The following is a 12,603-nucleotide window of genomic DNA, read 5'->3' as shown; positions in this document are numbered from 1 at the left end:
TTAATGGCATCTTAGGGTGAATTGCTTTACCAGATTTTCTATCCTCATAGAACAGGGATCCCCAGCCCCGGGGTATCGGTCCTCAGCCTGTTAGGAACCAGACTACACAGCAGGAGGTGAGCGGCAGGTGAGTGAGCATTGCCGCCTGAACTCTGCCTCCTGTCAGATCAGCAGAGGCGTTAGATTCTCCTAGGAGCACCAGCCCTATTGTGAACTGCGCATGTGAGGGATCTAGGCTGTGTGCTGTGCCTCTTATGAGAATCTCACTAGTGCCTGAAGATCTATGATGGAACAGTTTCATCCAGAAACCACCCTCTACCCAGGTCCATGGAAAAATTGCCGTCCATGAAACCTGTCCCTGGTGCCAAAAATGCTGGGGACGACTGTCTTTAAAAAATTGACAGAAAAGCTCCGCACTCAGAGGTCATCACTCATTTGAGGTGAAAAAAGGCCTGGTAAAGGAGTGGCAGGAAAAAACAAATATTGATTGCACACCTACTCAGTATCACCAGATTCATCTCACTTCATCCTCCCAGCAACCCTGTATCGCCAGATTCACCTCACTTCATCCTCCCAGCAACACTGGGAAGAGGATATTATCATCCTCATTTTGCAGATGAGGAAACTGTGCTTCAGAGAGGATAAGTTACATGCTCAGTGTCACCCACTCTAACCTAGAAGGAAGAGAGGGCGACTATGCATAGCAGAATGCATAGGAGGGAACACATTTAAGAAGTGTTTCAGCAATTGATTTTGAGTCTTGCAGAGCCCACAGACCTAGTACACAGAATCTGTGCACACACTCCACAACAGCTCTGTGATGCCCACTCTTCCTTCACCCAGGTCCTAAATATGACCTTTTCGGTGGTCACAGGAGGGAGGAATATTTTATTGCTTTGCATCAAATAAAATACAACATAGAACTTTAAATCTGGAAATGAATATAAAGATGTAGTCCAGTCTTGACATCTGGTCTCCTGATTCCCAAACTCATCTGTTCTTTCTTCCTTCTGAATTGTGTGTAAAATCTGTTGCTGAAAAATTCTGAAAAATCTTTCTGTTGCATGATTTCATCTTCATAAACGTACATTTGATTTGTTTGCAAAGTACTTCTTGTCCTTCAGGACCTGGGATTCTGAAACGCAGATTCCTCAGGAATACTGATCCAATATTTTCAGCCTCATAGAACCCTGAAACAGAAGAGAATGGGAGTGGAGTTAACACTAAGAGAAATTCAATTAAACAAATGTTTATTGATCACCTACTATACACGAGGCACCAGGCCAACTCCAGTGACAACAATTTGCAAATCTCAAGCACTGATCTCCAGTGTGTGCTTGATCTGGTGTGTATGTGTGTGTGTGTGTGTGTGTCTGTATATACATTCCCAGGAGCACACACATGGACAAGTTACTACAGCACTCCCTCCCAAGTCCTCCACTTTTCCTATGATGAACTGAAATGGATAAATCCCCATAAACTGCCTCCCTCATGAGCAACCTTGGAAATAAGTCCTATTTACAAATATTTCATCAGCCCACCTACCTCAGGCTTCATGCTCCCCTGATGACTATAGGCAATAACATAAATAAAACTCAGAATGATTTCTGTCTCCTGCACATCAATCATCACTTTTCCTGGACAGGTAGGCAAGTGATTGGATGTAAGGCTAACCTGGAGGTATGAAGGGAAGGTCTACAAATTCTGGACACAAAAACCCATGGCTTTTGGTCTTAGACCCTAGGCAGCCTATCTAGGGAAAGAGTAAGCTGTATCCAGGCGAGTGACAAGGGGGACCTTTGGGAAGTTCCTGGCATTATTTCTCACATTTTGCCACCTGGGAGAGAGCTACAAGTCCCTTTAGTCATTGCTGCAGGAAAACATTTTGACATGAACTCTCATACATCATGACGGAGGTTAGTTACCAAAATGCACACATTTGCCTTAGCCGGTTTCATTTACTACCCTTTAAATTATTTCTCAGCCTTGCAAATCTTGCTGTGACAGACAGAGCAGTGGGGGAAACCACTAAGTGTTCATTTTTCATATAATATATTCCAATCCTGTTAGGTCGTGCTGCTGAAGGTAATATTTCTGGCATTCATTTAATGAAATTGACATTGATGAATGGTTAATTATACAAATTACATTCTTATTAAATCCCCTAGAATCAGTGCCTTAAAATTTCCTAGCTATGGGCTTCTTATGGTTGATACCTTTTTTTTTTTTTTTGCTCTAAGTATCTCCTCTGTTGGCTGCTTTAAGACTCATTCTGCATATTTTTCTTCCTCTAAAAAACTTTGAAAAGCATTAAAAATCCCCTAGTTAAGGCAATTACTCCAGATAAGTTAATCTTCATGGGATGTTTAAACCCCAGTCCTTGCATATGTTTATTCTGACTTTTTTTCCCTCTCTAGATAGTTCCTGCCCTAAAGGGCGTAAGAGGGAGAGGAAGACCCTACTACCTCCTGCTGAATAATGGTCTGATGGGCTGGGAGGGGAGAGAGAATCAGCATGTGGCCAAGTCCCTCTGTTGGCTGCTGGCTATATATCTATATCTATATATATCTATATCTATATCTATATATATCTATATATATATATATATATATATATATATATATACACATATCTCCAGTAGAAGAGTTGATGAGCATTGGGCTAATGGGTGTGGATCAATACATGGTCCCTTGCATGCTAAGTACCATTAGCTGGCATGTTTCCAAGAAAGCAGCCTATTTTTTGCCTTTTCACTGAGGCTAGGAGGATGAATCATATTCATTAAGAGATCTTTTGTTTTTTCTGTTGCCCTCACTGGTCATGAAAGCAACCGATCTTTACTGAGCATCTGTTATATGGCCAGCACTGACTAGGCACCTCCAGGAATTAGAATAGTCTCAAGTAGTTCACATGTGTTTTGAGAAATTCATCTCACAGAACAATTGCACACTTGGAATGTTTTCTTTAATGAGGAGAAGCAACAGAAGTGTTTCTGGGAGAACCAGACCCAGGTTTCAAAGCCATCTTAACCTTGCTCTGAGTCTTCAAATGCCACGGAAGGAGAGGCTTCCTGCTTTGTACTCAAAAGCTATGAGGTGGGCTGCACACAGGCTCGGATTGGTGGTCTTTTAACTCAAATTCTCTCTCTGGGACCTTTTCCCTTCATATACATTTCACTTTTTGGCCATCCAATTGGCTGGGGCAAGTTAGGTTAGCTAAACTAATTTCAACCCGGGCTATTTGGAGTGGGTTGAGGCAGGTAAAAAATATGCAATTTTCAATCACCAATAAGACTGAATTTCACCTTATTTTAGTGGGTCATGTGGAAAAACTTCGTGATTTATACTGAGTACTATTATGCCAACCAGACTTTAAGTAACACTCATTCCCAGAGTTCAGTGTTGAGATGAACTGTCTACAAAGTCACAATATTATGATTAATAGTAATAACTCTCTAGTCAGAAAGACTTGGATTCAAATCTTAGCTCTGCTATTTCCTGGAATAGGTGTGTGACCTTATACACTTAAAACTCGTGTCCTCCTTTATAAAACAGAGGTCATAGTAGCTCCCTTAAAGGGAACATGTTTTGAAGCTTCAAAATGAACACAAAGCACTTAGCAAAGGACATGCATATGCTGCTCAATAAATGGAGCCATTTAGATTATGTAGGTATGTTTCTCAGCTGCAAGGAACATAATGCCCTTCTAACTGTGGCTTCAACCACAAGGCTATATATTGTTTGCTTAACAAAAGGTCCAGAAGTAGATGACCCCAGGGTTGGGCTGTCAGCTGGGTGATGTAATCATGAACCTAGGCTCTCCCTGGTGATTCTCCACCATCCATGGCATGTTACGTTTTCATCCTCATGCTCACAAGATGGCAGCCCAAACTCAGTCATCACATCCACATTCAGGAAGAAGGGGCAGAGGGTAGCACCAGCAAGTTCTCATAGTGTGCCTTGCCATTTTGTCAAAAAGCAAAGCATCTTTCCCAGAAGCCCCTCAGCAGAGTTCTCCTTACATCTCATTGGTCAGAACTTGGCCAAATGCTCAGCTCTTCAGGAGCAGGTGGGCAGGGGAGCAGGAAGTTGGGAGTGGCTTTTGAGTAGCTACTTCATTGTAATCGAATTCAACCTCAAACATTCTCATCCAAGCAAATGAGGTAAAGTCCAGCCATCTTTCCTTTTGCTGATTAAAGGCCGTATGGCCACCTCCACTGATATCCTCTCTCTGTGCAGGCTTCACCACTCCCCTGCCAGAAGCCATGGCAATGGGTGGGACTGGGCAGTGGACATAGGGTCCTTTTCTCCTCAAGAGTAATTAATTCTGTAAGATCACTCCCTTAGCAGCAAGGGATCTGACTCTACTATCATGACCCAGGAAGAACATTCCTTCTCCACTTCTTTTTTTTTTTTTTTTTGAGACAGAGTCTTGCTCTATCATCCAGGCTGGTGTGCAGTGGCACAATCTCGGCTCACTGTAAGCTCCGTCTCCCAGGTTCACGCCATTCTCCTGCCTCAGCCTTCTGAGTAGCTGGGACTACAGGCCCCTGCCACCATGCCTGGCTAATTTTTTGTATTTTTAGTAGAGACAGGGTTTCACCGTGTTAGCCAGGGTGGTCTTGATCTCCTGACCTCGTGATCTGACCGCCTCGGCCTCCCAAAGTGGTGAGATTACAGGCGTGAGCCACCACGCCTGACCCGTTCTCCACTTCTTATCTCGGCCTTCAACTCCACACACCCATCTGTGCTGGAGTCAGCATGTGCAATCACATATTACTAGTTTTAATTGTATAGCAAGGGAGAAGATGGGAGATATTAATCAGGTGCTGTAAGCTCAGAGAGTGAATGTAATAAATAGACTATTAAGTTAACCAAGTTTTCAGCTTCACTAGTGAAAGCTGCCATCTATCTTGTGTGGTTTTCTGCATGCTTCATTACCGCGTATAACCATACTGAAAAAATATGCCTTATCCTTTATAATGAGATGATAAGTTCCCTGCAGTGGATGTAACAGGGCCTGATTCTGAAGCTCCATGAAGCTGGAGCCTGGGGACGGGGTGTGTCTCTGGGTCCCAGGGCCTGACACTGAGGCTGATGACAAGACAGGGCTTGGTGGTGACAACAGCCATAATCATCTGGTTGGGAACATTCCCAGGGCACCAGGTATCTGAGGGCTCAGGCCACTACCACTTCCTCTGCCTCGTGGAGATGCAGTAAAAGGGGGAGGCTCACTCCAACCAGTGGACAAATGTGCAGTTGTTCCTGGAATTAGCTCTGTCCTGCTTTGGTCCGGGGGCTCCCCTGGACTCATTCTGGGAGGACCCTCTCATGCAAGCTGCTGGAGGATTTTTTGTCTTCACACCCCCATCCCAGCCCTGCTTCAGCACTTGGCACAGCGACAGCTCAGCGAATGCAGCCAGACAGAGCTGGGTGCCCCTCCCTGTTCAGCGTGCTTCCACTGACTGTCGCTGGGGCCTCTGACAAGTCATTTCACCTCCGAACCTCAGCACTCTCAACTGTAAAATGGGGTTGATAAGGCTGGTTTTCCAAAGAGGTGGTGAGAATTAGAGGAGATAATAGATAGCAAAGCACCCAGACTATGCCAACATCCTTTCTCCAGAATGGAGATTCGGTTATCAGATGGGAACGTGGAATCCTAAAAAGTTACAGTCTATGGTTCCATTTATACGAAATGTCCAGAATAGGGAAATGTATAGCCTCTCCTCATTAATCCATTAGCCAGAAAGTGAATTAGTGGTTGCCTAAAACCCAGGTGATGGGGAGGGAGAGGCTGAGGCTAAGGGGATAGCTAAAATGTACAGGGTTTCTTTGGGGTGATTTTAAAAGGTTCTAAATGGACTGTGGTGGTGGTTGTGCATATCTGCGAATATATTAAAAATCACTGAATTGTATACTTTAAGTGGGCCATATGTGAACTGTATCTCAATACAGCTGTTAAAAAAAAAAAAAAATCTTTGAGAGGCCAAGGCGGGAGGATCACTTGAGCCCAGGAGTTCAAGATCAGCCCTGGCAACACAGCAAGACCGTGTCTCTACAAAAAAATTTTTTAAAATTAGCGTGGTGTGGTGGTGCATGCCTGTAGTCCCAGCTACTCGGGAGGTTGAGGCAGGACGACCGCTTGAGCCTGGGAGATCGAGGCTGCGGTGACCTGTGGTTGAGCCACTGTATACCAGCCCAGATGACAGAGGGAGACTCTGTCTCAAAAGGAAAAAAAAAAAATCAGCTCTAAAGAAAAATAAAAAGTTGCAGTAGTAAAAACAACACCACATGTTGCCATGGGAAGCCCTGGGTCGCATATGGGGCCCAGATGCATCTTTGGCTTAGGGAGGCCAAGGCAGTTACCTCAAGTCCAGGCAAGGAGAGTCCAGGGCCATGTCTGAGTTTCCTGAACTTGAGAACTCAAAGACCCCTCAGAATATGTATTCACAGACTGCTGTGGGAGGTTCTTTAAAGGACTCACAGCATCTCCCCCCAACTCAAACAAAACAAAACAATACAACATCTGCAGGTGCAAATTTGAGAAACACTGGTCAAAGAACAGCCTCAGTGTGGCCATGTGCAGAGCCAGCCCAGTGGCCCTGGGGGACTAGAGAGGCCCCAGGGTAGGAGAGAATTCTAGCCTGAACTGAGATAGGACAGATGGGACAGACTTCACTCCAGGCTATGAAAGCATCTTCTCAGTCTCTGCCCTCCAGAAGCTTCTCTGCCTCGGCGTGGCCCTGAGTGTTTCCCTCCTGATGGTTCTGTGCTTTCTTTCCTAGCTGATTTCATCTTTGCCCGTGATAGTTACTAGCACCTTGATGCTGATGACACCCCTGCTTGTAATCTCTAATGAAGTCTCTCTTCAGAGCTCTAGACCTACATGGCCAAACAATGAAACACCTGAATGTCCCCAAACCATCTGAAATTCAGTATGTCCCAAACTGGACCTGGCATCCTCTTCCTTTCTCAAACTTCTCCCTCGTACTGGATTTCTTATTCTTGGTGTTAACATCATCATCCATCCAGTTTCTCAAACCAAAAGCATGGAGTCATCAACACCTCCCTCTCCTTCTATCTTTCAGTCAACACGTTCATTCAATTCTGCCTATTAAACAGCTCCCTCTTCTCTGCTTGGATTACTGCTGTGGCCTCCTAAGTGGTCTCCAAGCTTCCAGTCTCTCCTCATTAATCCATTACCCATACATCTGCTGAAGTGATCATTTCCCTGCTTCAAATGACTTCCCGTTGCCTACAGAATAAAGTTCAAATTCCTATGCTTGGCTTACAAAACCTTTCATGAGCTGACCCTGTTAGTTCCTTTTTACTCCCTACTTCCACCACGGTTGGCTCCCAGTCACCCAGGAAGCAGGCTCTTTGTTCTTGGGAGTGGCAAAGACAGTAGGCATTGGGATGGCCCCACATTACATGCTGGTGATTGACCTCTTGGTCTCCACCACCCCCAGATCCCCAGCTAGAGAAAAATTATCTAATACTGCTGCCTGCAGGTTTCAATCCTATCATAACAAACTTCACTCCCTACTACCTAACTCCATCTCTCAGCTCCACGTGAAAGCAGAGGTAAGCCAATGCTAAATGTTGTTCATTGTAACCTCAGTCCAAAGTTGTGGGCTTTTAAAATATAGAATTGAGCCATAATTAATTACATGCCTGGTGCATAATCACAGAGGAAAGCAAGAAAGACCCAGCCCATTAGGTCAAACATGCTGAGTGCTATGGAATGTAGAAAACCATTTCTAAAGACATAAATAATAGCTGGAAACATAGAAGGTCAGATCATTGCCTCTGTTGGGCTTGATTATATGAGACTAGCATGTAAAGGCTCCAATGCCAGGATGGTATGTTTAAGAGATAAATGAAACCAGCAGGAATGGGTGGTGCTGACATCATTCTCCCCAGCATCGAAGAGGCCCTAAGAGTGGGGCCTGGCAGGCAACAAGCTCCAAGGTGAATGCCTTCCACAAACACTGAACTGGGATGTGGCCCAGTAGAGCCAAGAGCCCCTTCTTCCTCTTGACGTGAGGCAAACCCCATCAGGTGCTTATTGGTTAACACGAGGTGCACCACATCAGCTGGCTCCCCACTTTTCAGGTAAAAATAAAACTCACTACACCATCTCCTCCAGCCATCCAAATGGCACCGACACCAGTAATGTGTTTTTATGGCTGGCCCAGGCTGAGGGACTGGTGGGAGTGTGCAGGGTAAGTACATCAGATTCTTAGAATCCATTGACTGTGACCAGCAATTAAGTAGAATTTAAAATTCTTAGCTCCTAAGAAAAGATGACAACTCAAAGCCCCTGCCATCCTTCTCCGCTAACTCCTCCAAATGCCCATGCCATGAAATTTGGAAGAGAAATGAAAAGAATCTCCTTTTGTAGGTCCCCAAGGAGTGCAAGGGCTGTTGGTGAATGTCAGTATTGGGGATGATTTCTTGCTTGGAATTAGGAAAGGAGATGGGCACTGGGCCACAGTGTCAGGATTCTGAGAGTAGCTGGGCAGGCTGTTGTTGGATGCTCTATCTGACTGGGGACTGAGCAACAGTATTCTTCATCCTGCTTATCATCTTTACTGGCTCAAGCCCTTTGTTTATGCTACCTCTTTGTCTGGATGTCTTAGTATGAAATCAGGACTTATGAGAACAAGGTCTGGCACATAGCAGGTGCTCAGTAAGTGCTTGCAAAAGCTATGAAAACCTGGATGGAGATCACCTAGTATGCCTTCAAAATCCCATCTCCTTGTGACATAAATTGGAGATGAATCTCACAGAGAAGCAGAAGATATAGTCTTTGAAGTCTCTTCCAAGCAACAGAATTCCCAAAACATTCATGAGAAAAGAAGAATTGCCCTTGCCTTCTTTCTGTAACATTCCAGCAGAGCCAAATGATTTCCAACGGAGATTCTAGGAGCATTGAAGATGAGAGCTTGAAAGGGTCCTGGCCGTCCTCCGGCTCTCATGCAAATGTCCGGTGAAGACACCATGGCCCAGAGGCAGTTAAGGGGTTACCCATATTACACAGTTAGCAGCAGAGCTATGACCAAAAGTAGCTTCATTTTCAGAGAAGTGTTCACATAGATGGGCCCTACTGGCCTGTACTGAGCTCCGTACAGAGGGAGAACCCTCCACCCTTCCAGTAGTTTAACTCACGCAAAAACCCAAATGTGGAGGGAGGAACATCTATCCCGGTGTTTAGAGCTTCTTTCATTGCTTCTATGAGCAGGGCAAGGATTAATACATTTCTCAGTGGAGGAAGATCTTACAGACCCAACCTAGACTTTTTCCTGGATTAGGAGACTATTCCCCACACTCCTCCCTGTTCTGCTCCAGGACATCCCATGGAAGGTGCACGTGTGATGAGTGAGGCCCTGAGCCCTCATTTATTTTTCATTTCCCAGTCCCTGTGCCAGCCCTGACTGTGGTGGTGAGTGAAAACACAGATGAATTTTGGAAACATGGTAAGAAGCAATTATGAATTCCTTGCCTTTAGGAGCTTCCTCCTTCCCCTTGGGTCCTGAAAATCAGCATAAATTCCTTGGTTAGGAGAAGCTATCAAAATACTATCCATCTGGATCCAATTTCCAGAGCTGCTGGGCTCCAAAGTGACCAGAGTTAAAGGTCTATCCATAAATTTTCCTCTTGGTGCCACCTGCCTGAGCCCAAACTCTGCCTGCAAGCCACCTGTCCTGACCAGATAACAGATGGGACTGGTTCAGATTCTGAACAAGCAGCACAATTCTCTCACTGACCCACCAACCTCTCCACCCTTTCGAGCCAAGTGTGGCCTCATTTCTTTGAACTTGGTTTATCTGATCATCTGCATTCCTGCGTCTTTGCAGGTGTAGCTGTCTGCATTCGTGGAATACAACCAATTTGCCCATCACCCAGCTCTGCTTTTCATTTGGTTATCCTAGCCCTCAACTGTATTCCTGCTTCCTGGCTCCAGCTCTACACTTGGGGACCATTTCTGTCTTTAATATTTTCCCCAGAGATGGAGGAGGGCCAGGAGATGAGGAAACTCAAGCCTATTTGTTATGCTACTTTCTATAATTTGATGAAGGGCAGATTACTGAAAACCGGCTTAAGAAATTTTGAAACTTAAGGTTAACGCAAAGCAATTGAAACACTAATTCAAATACGAGTGAGGCAATTGGTTGGTTAATTAACTAGATTGTTAGTTTAGGTCCTTAACAAGTAAGGGAGGAACTCACTGGACATAGAAGAAAAGAGACTCTCTAACAGGTACCTGACTAGATAGCAAATTCCCTATGTACTCTTAGAGCTGTTGGTATTATTCTTTGTATCCTCCCAGCTCCATGCTGGGAACCGAGGACAAAGAACCAATATGTATATTTTTATTATACCCTACCACCGTTACAGTATTGTACAGAATATTTTCACGGCCTTAAAAACATCCCCTGTGCTTCATCTATTCAACCCTCTCCTCTGCCCACGCCCCTGGCAACTACTGCTCTTTTTCTATAGTTTTGCCTTTTCAAGTGTCATATAAATGGAATCATTCAATATGTTTTTTTCAGACTGGCTTCTTTCACTTAGCAATATGTATCTAAGATACATCCGTGTTGTGGCCTGATAGCTCATTTCTTTTTACTGCCGAATAGTATCCCACTATATGGATTTATAACAACTTTATTTGTAGTAAAGTGATGTCAGCACCACCCTGTCCTGCTGGTTTCATGTATCTCTTAAACATACCCTCCCGACTTTAGGGCCTTTATATACACACTAGTCTCATATAATCAAGTCCAACTGAGCCAATGATCTGAACTTTTATGTTTCCAGCTACTGTTCAAGTCTTTAGAAATAGATTTTTGCTGTTCCACAGCACTCAGCATGTTTGACCTAATGGGCTGGTCCTTTCTTGTTTTACTCTGTGATTATGCATGGGGCATGCTATTAGTTATGGCTTAATTGTGTATTTAAAAAACCCAAGTTTATTAACCCATTCACCTACTGGAGAACATCTTTGTTGCTTCCAGTTTTGATGATTGCAAGTAAAGGTACTATAAACCTTCTCGTGGAGGTTTTTGTGTGCACATAAGTTTTCAAATCAGCTGGGTAAATATCTAGGAGTGCAGTTACTTGATCATGTGGTAAAACTATGTTTAGCATGGTAAGAAACTCTCAAACTATTTTCCAAAGTGGCTGTACCACTTTGCATTCCCAGCAGCAATGAATGAGAGCTCCTGTTGCTCCATATCCTTGCCAGTATTGTCAGCTTTTCTGGATTTTAGCCATGCTAAGAGGTGTGTAGAGGTATGTTGTAATTTTAATTTGCATTTCCCTAATGACAGATGCTATGGATCATCTTTTGATATGTTGCTTTGCCATCTGTGTATCTTCTTTGGTGAAGTGTCTGTTCAGATCTCTTGCCCATTTTTTAAGTTGGACCATTTGCTTTCTTATTGTTGAGTTTTCAGGATTCTTGGTATATTTTAGATGTAAGTGTTTTATCTGATATGTGATTTACAAATATTTTCTTCTGGTCAATGACTTGTCTTTTTCACATGTTAAGAATGTCTTTAGCAGAGCAAAAGTTTTTAATTTTAATAAAGCCAGAATTTTCAATTTTTTGTTTTATGGATCATGCATTTGGTGTAATATCTAAAAACTCATCACCAACCAGGCATGGTGGCTCATGCCCGTAATCTCAGCTACTCAGGAGGCTGAGGCAGGGGGATTTTTTGAGCTCAGGAGTTCAAGAGCAGCGTGGGCAGTACAGCAAGACCTCGACTCAAAAAAAAAAAAAAAAAAAAGGAGAAAAACTCATCACCAATCTAAGGCCATAGATTTTCTCCAGTGTTTTCTTCTGGAAGTTTTATTATTTCATGTTTTATATCTAGGTGTATAATTCATTTTAAGCAATTTTTTGTGAAGGATGTAAGATCTGTGTCTAGTCTCTGTTTCTAATATAGATGGCCAATTGTTCCTCCACCATTTGTTGAAAACACTGTCCCTTTATTTGTGTGGGTCTATTTCTGGGCTCCCTATCCTGCTCCACTGATCTATTTGTGTATTCTTTCACCAATATTATACTGTCTTGATTACTGTGGCTTTATATTATAGTAAGTCTTGAAATCAGGTAGTATGAGTCCTCCAACTTATTTCTTATTTAGTATTGTGGTGACTGTTCTAGGTCCTTCGCCATTCTATACAAAATTTACAATTAAGTTTGTTGTATCTACAAAATCATTTCCTGAGATTATTTTTGGTATGGAGGAATGCAGTTAATTTTTTCTTCGTTAAAGACACAAATTTGTATTTACCTTTCTTCATTCCATTCAGTAAAAGCTAAAATGTAGCCTCCAAGGGTGGGGCAAGGTAGGCAGCTTACCACGATTCCAACTTTCTATTGAAAAAATTAACTTCTGTTTATTCACCTTGTATCCTACAATCTTGCTATATTGACTTATTAGGTGTTTTCTTACAGATTCTTTGGGTTTTTTACGTAGATAATTATGTTACCCGAGAATAAAGACAGTTTTATTTCTTCCTTCCAAGTCTCTACACTTTTTATTTCTTTTACTTATCTTATTGCACTAAGCTAGGACTTCCAGTACAG

At 43.3% G+C, this 12,603-nt stretch overlaps 1 protein-coding gene and 1 long non-coding RNA gene across 6 annotated transcripts in view; one reads left to right on the top strand and one right to left on the bottom strand.

The window, feature by feature from the left end:
• Positions 1–12,603, top strand: part of KIRREL3 (kirre like nephrin family adhesion molecule 3) — a 585,001-nt gene that overhangs the window by 323,405 nt on the left and 248,993 nt on the right. The window lies entirely within an intron of this gene.
• Positions 869–12,603, bottom strand: part of LOC134756486 (uncharacterized) — a 29,615-nt gene continuing 17,880 nt past the window's right edge. Inside the window, exon 2 of the long non-coding RNA XR_010129223.1 lies at positions 869–1,190. This is a non-coding gene — a long non-coding RNA (uncharacterized lncRNA). The remainder of the gene's footprint in view (positions 1,191–12,603) is intronic.

This window comes from Gorilla gorilla, chromosome 9, assembly GCF_029281585.2.
Source record: "Gorilla gorilla gorilla isolate KB3781 chromosome 9, NHGRI_mGorGor1-v2.1_pri, whole genome shotgun sequence".
NCBI classification, from domain to species: Eukaryota; Metazoa; Chordata; class Mammalia; order Primates; family Hominidae; genus Gorilla; species Gorilla gorilla.
The sequence above is the reverse complement of the archived record's forward strand: the minus strand, read 5'-3'. Positions and strand labels throughout refer to the sequence as shown.